The 11,520-nt window shown below is 38.4% G+C and overlaps 1 protein-coding gene across 3 annotated transcripts in view; it reads left to right on the top strand.

Moving 5' to 3' along the window:
* Positions 1-876: 876 nt before the first annotated feature.
* LOC119657492 (fibroblast growth factor receptor homolog 1-like) overlaps positions 877-11,520 on the top strand; it is a 100,527-nt gene continuing 89,883 nt past the window's right edge. The window contains exon 1 of one of the 3 annotated variants that reach the window (XM_038064416.1): positions 877-1,286. The gene's annotated coding sequence lies outside the window, so the exon portion shown is untranslated. Of the gene's footprint in view, positions 1,528-11,520 lie in introns of all 3 variants that reach the window. The other 2 variants (XM_038064415.1, XM_038064417.1) reach the window with 2 other exon arrangements.

Genomic DNA, 11,520 nt, shown 5'->3' with positions numbered 1-11,520 from the left:
TAAAAGCCTTCATTGTAGTAGGCGGACGTAATACATTTCTTGAGACCAGTTTACCAATCGAATATACGCATTTGAGCATATGATACACATACGAGTATAATAAATAGTATACATAAATCTATCCTTTTTAACGCCTTTTCACCTTTTAGTCGCCCTTCAATGAAATCTTTAACAAAACGCCTACCTGAGCTTCTCTAGAATTATTTTGGCTCTAATTGATTGCTGCGCAGGAGTATCATGTACGACCTCATCCAACCGATTGATATCACCAAGAGCAAATAAAGTGCTAATTTATCATTCTAATCTGGTATTATCACGCGATCAGTGTCAAATTCTCAAATAATCTTGTCAACATTAATAATGCCAACAAGCCTTCTCCGTGTCGATCGCCATTCGAATAATTGGATCGTGTTTTCGTTGATGAGACTTCAAACAGCGACACTCTGATAGGGGCCTCGGAAAACTCCATCCGCTCCGTGAAAAATGTAATTTTAGATATTTGTACTTTTGATGCATGCATGATTGGCATAAATTACCCGTCCCTCGTCAAATTTGAGGACCAACATGTGATGATCACTTCAGTGCCATCCCGGAGATGATGCGACATATTTTTTGAACAATTCCGGCCGGACGGATCTCCAGCCCAAGCTCATTGCCTTGCAAAAGGACCTCGTTGCCTGCAGCGCATTGAGTATGCACATTTGAATGTTACAAACCTACATCATGTGTGATGTTCCCGTACGCCTGCGTCACGAATATGGTTGGGAATACTGCGGGTGTGCAGCTCATATGTTACGTATGGACGTATGGACTGTTGGATGGATGGGCTCATATGGAGACGGAGTGATCGACGCACGCTTGGCAGACTATCGTAGGCTGCGCCGAGCATAGAGTACGCGGTTCTTAGCGCACCGCGTCCAAATCCAAATCCACCCTCTCAGTCGCAAACGAACAATCAGTGTTGAGTTGGACGCGGTCCATGTCGTTTTGATATTTCTGCTTGTGAGTGTGCTGGTTCCTTGGTGCGTTCAGTTCGCGTTCGCGAAGATCCACTTATCGTTATCCTCAGCCGCGGCTTCTTTGAGCCCCAGCGGCTTTTGAAGGTCGCCGAAGTACGCCTGTTTTTGAAACTCGTCTGTGAGGATATTCGGTCTCGGCCCTTCTTGGAGTGGGCGGTTTGAACGAGGTGGTGATGATTGTCTCTGAATAATTTGATGATGGGAAGGTGTGAACGTAATTAGTGAATGATGGGCTATTATACCTGAGGATTACCAGTGATTTGCCAGGTGATATATTCTTTCGAGGAGTTTATTTAAATTAGTTTGTTGATTTGGATCCATTGATTTTTTTGAAATTCATTCGGTGTTAGTGCTTCGTGTTTGGACTAGGAAAATATTTGTGTTGTGCTATTCAACCTTGATATTTTACATTCTGAGAAAATAGAAAGTGTTTACTATCTTTTAGTGGAAAAATCGCAGAAAGAATTTTTTTTTGCGTCTGTTGCTCCTCGCTCTCAGTCAAAACAAGGTTTGTATAAGTTTTGATAGTAGGATTGCTTTAGAAGTAGAAATTTATGTGTTTCAAATTCAAGTTAAGAATTTAGAAAATATATATAAAATGGTTTCAGTATTCTAACTTACTATTCTTACTAAATGTTTGAAATAGCTACAAAAGGACCTTTTTTTTGAACTACCATTTTGCTTACAAAGTGAATATGGAACGCTTTGTATATTATATATTCACAGTTTGTAATCCTCCAAATAGGAGCAATAAAAAATCTCAAAATTTCGTTTTTCTTTGCTAAAAAAGTACATAATTTCGAGAGTGGAAAAAAATTAAGTATTTGATTTTTGCAATTTTTACTTGTTCATTTTTAAGGTTTTGTGTAAAAGAATACCTTATTAAAATCGGTTTACTGTCTGGCTGTCTGTCTATCGGTCACACACATTTTTCTCGGAAACGGTTATAGCGATTTACACCAAATTTGGTAGAAAGGTAGGATCACAGTTCCTACGCTCATACATACAGTGAATTATATCTTTTTATGTCGAATTTAATTCATCAAATATGGTCATATAGGATATCAAATGAAAGGTTTCGGTTAGTGCTTTCCAAAGCCGGTCTTAGTTTTGATATTTATTTGAAAGGTGGGGAGTGCGGAGGGTTGAAAGTGATCATTTCTTTAGCGGACCCATTCTCCGAAACTACCCAACCGAAAAATCTGAAAAAAATCAGGAGTCTGCCGCTATATGGTGCCTAGGCTCCGAAATACTTTCCATACCGATATTTGTTCAAACAAAGTTAATAATAGTACATTACTATAATTTTTAATAATTGGCAGGAAAACGCCACTTAAGTTCATCCTAGAAATTTTAGGCTACAGCATAGAGCATAATCCCACCAAATTTGGTAAAAATCGCACTATTACTAACAGAGTTATAATAGGTCAAAACTATCGATTCTGTGCAAATTTAACACTTTGAATGTCAATATCACTGGAAAGTGGATATTTTCACATAATATATGCATATATTTTATTACGTGCTACGTACTAGTGGGACAAATGCATATTCAAATCTCTTTATAAAAGAAATTTACAAAACCTTTCAAACGAAGCGCCTAGCTTCCGGTTTCCCGACTTGTTATTAAATATTTAACAATTTCTTACTCAATGTCATTATTTAGTGGGGTCATCTTTAACTTTGTTAGGTCCTGTTATTCTTCTTCGCACCTACAAAGATATTTATTAAACAAATGCCGAATTTCGGAAATTAATTGTTCCATTCTTCAATGCTTCCTTGAGTTTCAGGAATCAGTTTTTCCAAGACAAACACTGAAGAAGAAAACAGCTAGTCCCCGAAATACGGTTTTTCAATAAATTCCTCTTTACCCAAAAAAAGGAAACCTGTATTTGAAATAATTAGACTGTTTTTGCTTTTCGGTAGAGTCATTTATTTTATTTGCATATACCGATATTTCGTGAACCACTTGTTCCTTTCATGAGGGCTACACGTCCTTGACGTGCTACTGAAAAAGCAGAAACCGTCTATATTTGAGGTATTTCCCATTAAATCATCTAATCATCAGTTAGGAGAAGAATGATGTTTCGATAGATAGGAGAAGAATGATGTTTGAATAGCTCTGGGCATTTTGAACAGGATTAATGTCGGAAGAATTACCCCGTCAACGTTAAATCGAAATATCGTAGGTTCCCAAAACTTGTTTTAGAAATTTCACATGAAAGTAGACGGTATAGTGATCCATCAGTGTGTTTTCAACTGCAGAGTATCTTAAATAATCAAAATGAGGTATTGAAATGTCGTCCACCGACTAATGATGCTGTGAAATATATAATAGTTCCTTCAACTAGATACAAAAGTGAGCCGACTCCGCTTGTGAACGGGACAAGGGCTGAAGCAAAAGAAGAAGAAGAACTAGATACAGAAGTCCAAGTCCACTGGTCGATATGCAAACGTCTCTTCCTTCGAACGCAATAACTTCAAATTTACACTTGCTATTATGGTAAACACCATCTGACTAAAACGGAAATAGGAAATCCTTTAAAATTATGATGCTGGGTGAAAAATAAATGTAAGAAACTATTTATTAAATGTCCTTTACCTTTCCTGATCAACTGCTATAAAGAAAAACTAGTAAACCTTGGCTCTGTCACCCGGCGAATGAAACTGTCAGTAATACATTTTTCCAAAAGTCGGTTATTGGCCCAGAAAAGAGTGGTCCATGTAATAGGAGAAAGGAGTAACATAAGTTATTCCTCAAAATTATACCGACAGTTTTCGGTCGATATATGTAAGCCAACATCTTATAGCCGCTTTGAGTCAGTGACAAGGCAGCGGCTGATGAGTTTGCCTCTGCCCCGATTTTCTGTAACAATAGTAGGTATAGGACAGATAATTGAATAGGAGCCTGGACATGTCTGGTCTTTTATATTTTTGCCACCAGGCTCATATTTGGTTGGAGGGTTTGGATTGTATTTTTGACCCCTCCTCCAGTAAAACGTCGCGGGTACCCATTAAAGGCCGAGGACCTGTTGGATACTTTCACAGACCGCTTAGGCATATTTTTAATTTGGCCATAACAACTTCGTTACCCATTACCAGTTTGCCGTTGTGTTTTGTTAACTCTCATGACCAATCGACGAGAAATCTTATTTTTCTCAAAGGAATGGACCAATTTTTTTGTTTTTGAAAGAGCATTTACAAATAACTTCTGAAGCACCAATGTCTTCTGTGCCAAATGTATCACACTTAAATGTGTAAAAACATATTTATTAAAATTGTACTAAACACAATGTCTTTCAACAATCTGTCCACCAATAATTTGCAAATACATCTGAAAGAATGAATAGATTGACTTTTTTGAGAATATGCAGAATGCATATTCTTACAATGAAAATTGATAGGAAGCCCATTTTTTTTTAAAGAATTCCAGATGCATCCTTATCCATTGGTAAAAGTTGGTATAAAACTTGATAGTGAAATATGGAAAAAACTCTGAAATGGAAATTCAGAAGTCTCAATTTGAAATGGAAAATTATGAAATTGACTTGTGAAAGTCTGAACTTAGTTTGGAAAGTTTGAATTGAAATTAATTTGGAAAATTCTGAATTTGACTTTCAAAACTTATTTACAAGTGAGAAGGAAATGGCAAAGTAAAGAATACTTCCTACAATGATGGTTGTAGGATGAATCCTAACCTTCGAAAGGGTGGCTTGATTTCCGGACGGAAAACTAGCATCTACTTGCTAAACTAAACCCATATTACAAATGCCTGCTATCCTTCTGTCATTCGTCTTCCGACGGTAGTATTTTTTTAAAGAGGTGGAAGTCTTTAAAAGACCAGCTTCTGCGTTAACGTACGTAGAGGGTATGTGATTTTTACTCACTAAAATCCCATCTTGTTAAGCAATATCTGTGATTTTCTCCATCCTGCAGCTTCCTTTATATATCTCGGGTTTACATCTATAGGTGAAAAGCTTTGTGGACTAGATTCGTAACTTTGTCAATTTTTGGACTTAATTATTCTCATGGAACGTACTCGGGGGCTATGCTTAATTGCATGTTGTTTAATAACCTCATTAACCAACTGTATTTGCGCATCCCTGTACAAACCTTGTTTCAAACGTGTGGATGAACGTTGACTACGCTTGTTAACACTTTGTTTGGAAAAAAAAAATTTAAGTTAATTTTGTTGGCACAACCCCAAGTTAGACTGATCAGCATCATAACACTGACCAGCATCAGTGATTATGTAGAAATCAATGACAAAAGGTGTTTTTGTCACATCAGTCAGCTAATATGTAAGCTTATTGCTGGAGCAGAATTTGCACTTTTGTGTTCCCCGTCTTCATGTAATATTCTGCCTCCATACCCCCAGAATCAGTTTTTCGTGTTTCAGCTAAGTCATATCCTAAAATGAAGGGGCTTTCGAGAACCTCGAAGAATCCAGCAAAGTTTTTCGTTTTATATAATACTAGACCGGAGAGGGCAGTATATTCATGAGGTGTTCACATTTTTATTAGTCATGTTGGTTATGTTATGTTGACAAATCGTCGTGTATTTATTTATGGCAGCCATTGTAATAGTAAGTGCGTTAACTGGTAAAATCACAGGCTCTGTGATGGAGACTACCCTATCGGATATGCTATTTGACCATTGATTTCCTCGTTCAACATTTTCACACCTACTAAAGTAATCGATCTCCTGATACAAATTCGTGAAATCTCTTCATCTGTGCTGTTTATCGGAAACAAACCGACTATCACTAACACTGCGTATCAGATGTTCTTCAAAAGCCTCTAATTATAGTCAGAGCACATATCCTATATAACCGCAAGGGGCTACCTCTGATTCCCTTGCTCGTTAATGCCGCAGTCCATGCAGGAACGGCATAAATCAAAGTCAAACGAATGCCTGGCCTACAATGGTAAAGTTTACTTTGTTTTCGAGCAATACACCTAAGCATTTAATTACATACTTCCTTCTTATGGCCTGGCATCCAACTTATCCTTCGGTGTTTTCTAGACTCTTCCGGTTTGTTACTACTGTTAGTTTCGTGATCCACGGGCAGTCCAGTCGGCTTCGGATCGTCCAGATTGCTTCGTTCGTGGTTATACCAATCTAGTCAAAGTACTTGACTCCAAGATTCGCGGCAAGACAACATAGTACATAATGTTTCACAAGAATGACCCAGCATCGACCCTGAAGGATCCCAAGTGAGACACGGTAGTAATTTGCATCTTCATTGCTCTCGTATTTCAAGTCCTTGTTGATGAAGTTGCTGGTTACTATGTTCGTCAGGTAGAGTGGGCGACTTTTGATGGACGATGGCTTCACTTGGGTGAAGACATACAACATGTTCACTATGTAGTGCTCTCTTGACTCCCAGGACCATCTCTCATCTTCAATACAGCGGTTGTCATATCCACCACCATCTTCATTGCATCAACTATGAAGCGAGCATTCGTGAATCCAAACTGCATATTAGACAGAATTCGTTCACTTTCAGCAACCCCTGGCAATCTGTTGACAATTATTCCTTCTAGGATCTTTTCCATCGTATCCAGATGACTTGCCAATGTCATGAATACGACGAGGGATATTCAGATCGATTGTTTTCTTTTGATAACAAAACCGAACCATCGTAGCATTTTTCCATGGTCGGCATCTCAAATTATGTGTGGGCAGCAAGTGACCTTGCTTTGTTCGGAATACCATTAAGTCCCGGCACTTCGTAGTAGTTTAGCAGTGACTGAAATTTATCTGTATATACACGATGGTTTTCTGTCGCAGTCCTCGTTATACGGCCTTCAACTCTTCTTTTCTTGCACAGTTTAAACCGATCATTCTCAATTTTAAGTTTTTGGTCAAGTGTCTATATGCCAGCCATTTGAACAACTATATAATCAATGTGTGGGTGGGTACGACAGACAACTCAGAGATTTTTATTCCTCCTGCTTCCAAAAGCTTCTTCTGCAGGAAGTACAAGTGGCGCATTTTTTGTACGTTTTTCTAAAAAAATTTGTCTTTAAAGATAATGCTTCTCCGATTTTATAATGATTGCGAATTTCCGTGACTGTGTCCTCCTTCATAGTAATCTCATGGTTGTCCTTGCTATCGATGCGATCGCTTAGGAACATCTATATGTCCGTGTAGAGCTTCGCCGATGGTGCTTCTGAACTTATATATGCTTTCCTCTACTAATTTGGAGACCTTTTAATTTCGTTCACCACTTTGCTAATTCACACCAATTTTAGGACAGTTTTGGCGCTGTGCAGTATATTGACATTCTGAAAGTGTCCTATCCTCTAACCAGAAGAACTCGACTATGATGAATTCTTCAAATATTTTCAACGGACTCAAATATTTAGGCCCACTTATTCACCGTGCTTGCCTGAGTTTACGTAGGGCTACATTACTTTTAGCTAAACGAACGTTTACTGATCGGATATTGGAGATAATGAAATGCGAAATCCCAGTTGACTAGTTTCCAGTACGATTAACATCGGGAGATCAATTGCGTTAGTATACCGCATTTAATTGTGGTTTTTGTGTTTGTCAGAAGATATTATACCTCGCTAGTCTAGTCTGGCTTCCTGCTTTCATAGCTGAAACAAACTACTAATGTATGCCCATGCGTTTACCATACTTCATTTCAATTTCGTCTTCTTAGAAGCAACATTTAAAAATAAAAATGATTTTTTGCGAGGTTTCTATTGATTTGGCTTTGATATTATGGTGTAGTACACCGAGGCAAGAAGAGAGGCGGGTTGGCGGAGTTGGTGGATATTTAACAATTGACGTGACAATTAAAATCTCTTTATTTAAACCAACGGTACATTTACATATTTGGGGAATATTGTGTAAAATTTTAAGTAAATATAGCAATAGAAGTAATTATTCCAAAATCAAATTACGGGGTCCCTCATAAGTCGGTGCTGGATCATCTGAAACCAAAAAATTAAAAATAAAAAAATCAAAAATTACTGACGGTTTCGTCCAGGGCAGAGGCAACTCATCAGACGCTGCCTCACCTCTGCCCTGGGAGCAGCGTGACCGAAAGTGCCAATAGGTGGAAAAACGCTCCCTTTTATCATCGCAAAAACACGACAAGGTTGTGAATTTTATAGGACTAAAACGCCAGTTGTTTTAGTCTAAGCTAGACTAAGGCTAAAGCTAGGTAGTTGTTTAGGATATGCGGGATCCTAAGTCCACATCCACTTGATGGTGGACCGGACTAGATGAGGAGCAACTTACTCCCACGTTTTCTAGTCCATGGATCCCTAGTTTGGAGTATAGCACCCCAAGCATTAAAAATCAAAAAATCAAAAATTACTGACGGTTTCGTCCAGGACAGAGGCAACTCATCAGACGCTGCCTCACATCTGCCCTGGGAGCAGCGTGCCGAAAGTGTCCACGTTTCCTTAAATGTAACTATCTACCCCGAAAAACTCTTCCCATCCTTCTGATATTATTTTCGGTTTTCTTTGAATTTTTATAATTATATAATCTTCTTTTGAGTCATCAACAAAATCGTTCCGAAACCAAAACGATCTTTGATGATTTGACGAACCCTTCTATGGCTAACTTCCACCTTATCAATATCAAGCCGACGGTCAACCTCAGTAAAGTCATGAACTGTAATTAGGCGGTTTTCTGTGGGACAGTATCTCTAACGGCAATCATGACTTACGTGGGTCCTAAAAACAGGACCAGCAAACATTTATGTCGAATTAATATACAATCCTTATAGGTGTACTACATTTAACGCAAATTTCCAATACTTCAAAGCCGTGAGTAAGTAAAAGTTTCAATATAATTCGTTGGGCAACGAGTCGGGAAACACCCTTAACCGACCTGGTTCTTGACTCATTCGTAAGAATCATATTTCCGCTAACTGTCCTCTCCCAATAGAAAAAAAGAATTAAACAAGAAGTTACAAACGTTGCAGATAGGGTTAAACTGTAATATACACTTGAATCAACGATGAAGGTTAATAATTTAATTTCGCTCCATAGACTGCCCACGAGATCAGTTCTAGTCATTCTCATCAGTTCGAGAAAACCTTGCTTCTTTTTATAATTCCATGCAGTCCACTTTCGGCAAGATTGAAAAGGTGTAGAATTACGATAGGCTAGACCCAATTTTATACACATGTAGTAAGCAGGCAACGGGCTATTCCCTTCTTTAGACATTTCCACCAAATGAAGCAACTTCATAACCAAAACTGGAACAATAGTCTTAGGACATTCAAAATATTTTTTGACAACACTCACAGGCAATATAAGACAATATTTTCAATGAATACAACAAACAATTTCTCCCCTAATAAGACCGATACAAAAACCACAATCCAATGCGGAATTGTCAATATCTGTATAGAATAACGAATTGCATCAATAAATTTAAATTGATCATGAAGATCAGCAGATGCAAATTCATTCCAATAGTAACACAACATCATTAATTTATCGACTCAGACACATGAGGATTTGGCATACATGCCAGCATACAGTGTAAATGACTGTACAGTTCTCCCGAATCTCATAGATTATTCTCTGCAAATAGTCTAATAATATTTCATTCAGTGATCGTGGGCTGGTTTTAATCACCCCCAACAAATTGTTTGGAAACATTAGCAAGGAAGGAGGATTGTTGATTTTCGTGTGAAACGTGATTTCAGGGGTTCAAATTGCCGAGCTAAGCAACCAGGAAATGCCAGTGCTTGATCAAACATCAGCAAGAATGTTGAAACCAAAATTGAGTTCCACAGGTTCAAAATGTCAAAGCGTGAATGACGTTGACGGGTGTACACAGGGAGATCGTCATTTTGTCTGTCCCGCTTTTGACAGTCAAGTTAAGCATAAGGTGAAGAAATTGGAATTTTTGTTTTTTTGTTATGCACTTCGTGAACACACTCGAAGTGACAGAATTTTCTAATATTTTGCTTATGGACTTCTGCGAATGACATCATTTTCAACCGGATTTTAAGGGGGCTCACCATACGTATAAAGAGCAGGTGTAAAATCTTTCTTTTTCAGCACATATATTGCCGTGACCAAATTTGTGGCGAATTGGATCATATGAACCAAAAAATGTCAATGAATTTAGTTAGATAACAGTAAAAACTAGTGTTTGATCGAAGTATCTCAGAACTCTAGTCTACTAAGCTTCAAAAAGATCGACTCAGTAGTTTTCGAGAAATTTTGACCACCGGTTTTAAACATGTCATTTGTAGAAAAACGCGTTTAAAACTTCAACGTCAGGTCGTTTTCGGAGCGGATCCTTCTCTGAACTTTTAAGGGCGTATTTTCAGAGAGTTATGGGTTATGGGCTTGACCTTTCGGATAACCGACCGAAAACTTCACAGATTCTTACAACCGGTTGACGAACTACGTCGGAGGGACGATTCACGTTCGCAGAAAGGACGTTAGAAGTGTTAAGAGACGTGAGCGTGTGCAATGAGATCCAATTTCATTCATTAGGGACGGTAAACAAAAAATATTTTCGATAAAGGACGCCAGTAACCTACATCTTCATCAGTGACCTCTACACATTGAGAGAGTAAGAGTATGGCATGGCATATTTTGAACCTGTATTATTAGCCGGATATTGAATGATTATTTCCTGCCAGAGGTGGCACCTTGTGACTATCTTTTATGTGGCTACCAGACAGATAGGCAGACAGAACATGTAGTCATAAAGTTTATCCTAGAAACCACTCCGCAAGAAATTTCAAGAATTCCACCACCCATGCCTGAAAGAGCTATGAACAATTTGGCTACCATGGTTTTGGCATCTCGTGCAGCTGATCATTTAAATTTAATACATAGAAATAGTAAATTTCCAATACAGTGAGAAATAAGTGTGTGATAGTCTTATCAAAATACCATACCTGTTTGCCGGATCAAGTTTTCACAACATTCTGAAAGCACCTGTTTCACGAAGAATATACCATTTATTGTAGACCTTCTAAACCTAAAATCAACGCGAACCCGCGGGAACCCAAGGCAACCATATATTCTTCTCTCTTTGTAGGACAAATGTAGCAGTGATATCATTCTATACTTTTTACATAGCAATTAAACACCTCCCCGTTATCAGAGAACTAGCTTGGATTATTTTGACACATTACTTCAGACTGGCCCTTCCGTTTTTCCGGCTTAGGGAGTCTTCAATTCGATTCATCAAAGGGAAGGAAGATGGTAATTCAAAGAGACCGTTGTCATCCAGTCTTTTCACCGGTCGAGCTCAGTCTTCTTCGCAACAACAAGAACCCGAACATAATGTACAAAGCGACTCCATCTACCAGTGCTCCTCAGCATCTCTTTGAACACGTTGCCTCTAGAGAGCTTCCTCGTTCTTCATAAAAATGCTGACGAAACCAATCGAACTTTCGATCAGAGAAAAAGGTGTGATCGGTGTTGTCCATCACTCCATTGCAGAGCACACAGTTAGTAGATCGTACCTTCCCAGTCTTGTGTAGGTAAGACTGAAAATA

Source organism: Hermetia illucens, chromosome 5 (genome assembly GCF_905115235.1).
Source record: "Hermetia illucens chromosome 5, iHerIll2.2.curated.20191125, whole genome shotgun sequence".
Classification (NCBI taxonomy): Eukaryota; Metazoa; Arthropoda; class Insecta; order Diptera; family Stratiomyidae; genus Hermetia; species Hermetia illucens.
This window is presented reverse-complemented; position numbering and strand designations above follow the sequence as displayed.